Genomic DNA, 3,362 nt, shown 5'->3' with positions numbered 1-3,362 from the left:
ATGACTTTCAAGAGTGTTTAATCTATTTATTTGAAAAATGTTATGGGTATCCTTATAGAATGTGCATTAAATCTTTATAGAGCTTTGGGGTGTATTGCCATTTTGACAGTGTTAAACCTCTCAATGCATGAGCATGGGATGTGATTCCATTTCCTCATATACTCTCTTATTTCGTAAAGTAGAGCTTTGTAGGTTTTTTTTTTGGTATAGATCCTTAACATTTTTAGTTGATTCTAATGTACTCGATTTTCTGAGGTATTATTGTGAATGGGATTGTTTTTCTCTATCTCTTTTTTCTCTTTCATTATTAATATATAGGAAAGCCATGGCGTACCAGATATTGATTTTGTAATATGCTACTTTACTAAACAATTCTATTGTTCCCAGGAGCTTTTTTGTAGATTCTTTGGGATTTTCTAAGTATAGTATCATGTCATCTCCAAATAGTAAAAGCTTGAGTTCTTACTTTTTTATCTGGATGTCCTTGATATCTTTTTTTTTACCGAAATCATATGGCAAATACTTCAAGTACTATGTTGAATAGGAGTGGTGAGAGTGGGTAACTTGTTTTGTGCCTGATTGTATTTTGGAATTCTAGTTCATTGATTTCTGCTCCAAGCCTTCAGTTTTTCCCCGTTGAGAATAATGCTTATTGTGGGTTTGTGATAATTTGCTTTGACTATATTGAGGAAAGTACTTTCAACTCCCATTTTGTTGAGAGTTTTTCATCATGAATGGGTGCTGGATCTCATCAAATGATTTATCTACATATATTGATATGATTATATGACTTTTATCTTTATTTTATTGAGATGGTGTATTCTGTTGATTGACTAGAGAATGTTAAGCCATCCTTGCATCCCCAAAATAAACCTACTTGGTCATAGTGTGTGATCTTTTGTTGAGTTTCTGGATTCTCTTTGCTGGTATTTTCTTGAGAATTTGTGTATCTGTATTCATCAAGGAAATAAGTTTGTAATTTTCTTTTTTTGTGGTGTCTCTGTCTGATTTGAGTATTAGGGTGATCTTTGCCTCATAGAAACTATTTGGGAGTATTTATGATTCTTCAATTTCCTGGAAAATCTTGAAAAATGTTGGCAGTATTTCCTCTTTAAAGGTTTGAAATATTTCACTATTGAATCCATTCATCTGGGCCAGGGATTCTGTTTGGGGGGATACTTTTCATCATCATTTCAATTTCCTTGGAAGTGATAGGTTCAAGTATTCCAAATCTTCTTGGTTCAGCCTTGGGAGGTAATTGGAATCCAAAAATTTATCAATTTATATAAGATTCTCTCATTTCCTGCTGTAAAGATTCTCAATATAATCTCTGATGATCCTATGGATTTCTGTAGTTTCTATTAGGATATGCCCCTTTGCATTTCTGATTTGACTTATTAGAGTTCTTTCTCTTTGTTTCTTTGAGAAGCTTCTCATAGTTTATTGATCTTATTTATTTTCTCAAAGAACCAGCTTTTGCTCTTATTGGTCTTTTGGATTGTATTTTGGGATTCTAGCTCATTGATATCTGGTACAAGTTTTATTATTTCCTTCTTCCAGCCTAGTTTGGACTACTTTTGTTGGTCATTTTCCCAAATCTTGAGCTCTAATTTATTCATGCAGGCCCTTTCTTTCTTCCTGATGAATTCTGGTAGAGCTATACTCTTTCCTCTTAACACTGCTTTTGCTGTGTCCCACAAGTTCTGGTAGCTCGTGTCCTCATTCTCATTTCTTTATGGAAATTTTTATTTCCTCTTTGATTTCTTCCCTAAGCCATCGGTTGTTCATTACTTCCCTTAAAGAAAATATTTCCTTGCTGAGCTTCAGTCTGTTTGATCTATCGAGAAGTGACAAAGAAGTGTTGAAATCTCCTACTAGTATTGTGTTGCTATCAATGTTTTTCTATAAGTCTATTAGAAGTTATTTTTAAGTATTTTGCTGGTCTGTCATTAGGAGCACCTACAGTGAGGAGGGTGAGTTCTTTCTGATGTACAGATCCCATGATCATGAAGAAATGACCTTCACTGTCTCTTATAACCTATAGCCTGAAGTCCATATGGCCTGATACTAGTATGTCCACTCCAGCTTTGTGGAGGTGTTCTTTTCTTTCTTGAAGAATTGTTTTCCAGCCTTTGACTTTGAGCCCATGGTTGCTTTGATTGTTCAGAAGTGTTTCTTCAGGCAGCAGAATGTTGGGATCAGTTTTCTAATTCATCTTCCCTTTCTGTGCCTTTGAATTGGCACACATTTAGTCCACTGACATTGAGGAGATTGTTGTAATGGGGATTTGTGCTATCTTTATGTAGAATTTTTTTACTTGTGTGGATTTTCTTAGCTTAAAGTCGCCCTGTTAATTCTTCTTGAAACAAAAATATGGATCACTTTACAAGTTTGCATGTCATCTCTGTGCAAGGACCATGCTAATCTCTGTATCATTTCAATTTTAGTATATATGTTACAAAACATAGTATGAGTTAATTTTTCCATATTTTTCTCTTCTTATTACTTTGAGTGCTGTCCTTACTCACTCCTATGGCAGACAGTGATTCCAAATCAAGGAATGTATTTCAAAGCACCTTGAATAGTTAGATTTAGAACTTTAATGTCCTAGAAAGAAAAATATGGTTTTTACCATATTATCTTTTACCATACCCAAGGCATCAGTTTTACAAAATAATTCTTTTGGAAGATGGTATATGAGTCTTCTTTAATGCCCTTCCCTGAAACCTTCATTAAAACCATTAAACTAGAGCCTTTTGCTGTTGTCACCTCAGTCCCGTGTACATCTCCAGGAAAAGGTGGATGGTGTTGTCTGCAATTTGACCACCTTGAATGTAAGTAGGATTTTTCTCCTGAAGGAAGAGGTGAGGAGAATATTGATGATTTCATTCCACCTTATTACAAGTACAACTTGAATGGAAGGTGAGACTCATGAGGCTCCTGTAAAGGACAGATTAAGGGGTCTCAGTGAAGTTTAATGGCCAACACACATTAACAACACAGATGACTCAAAGTAGCCTGTGTGCATCTTTGTGTATAGTGAGTTTCATATCTTCTGAGAGTGATTCTCAGTCATGACACACAGGCAAAACAGCCCTGTATTTAAAAATCTAGTTCTCTAAGCAGAGTGGGGTCTCTGAGGTGATTGAAAAGTGTATAGTAATTTATTACTAAGCACATAAGTACTTTTCGATCTAAAATTAATTCCAAATATGTCTAAAACGACAGGCTCCTGACCCTGCACCTGGCTTTCCTTACCGGGGCCCCTTGGACGGGGAGGGGTGAATTTCCCTCACTGCCCTGAGTAGAACCCCGACAGCTGAAGACCTCTGCAACCAGCCATAGGTACGCTTAAGACCACT

The 3,362-nt window shown here is 35.8% G+C and overlaps 1 pseudogene; it reads right to left on the bottom strand.

Annotated features, from left to right (window-relative positions):
* Nucleotides 1-2,367: 2,367 nt before the first annotated feature.
* Nucleotides 2,368-2,466, bottom strand: LOC130037127 (uncharacterized; annotated as a pseudogene).
* Nucleotides 2,467-3,362: the final 896 nt, after the last annotated feature.

Source organism: Sorex fumeus, unplaced genomic scaffold (genome assembly GCF_029834395.1).
Source record: "Sorex fumeus unplaced genomic scaffold, SorFum_2.1 ptg000070l, whole genome shotgun sequence".
Taxonomy (NCBI): Eukaryota; Metazoa; Chordata; class Mammalia; order Eulipotyphla; family Soricidae; genus Sorex; species Sorex fumeus.
The sequence above is the reverse complement of the archived record's forward strand: the minus strand, read 5'-3'. Positions and strand labels throughout refer to the sequence as shown.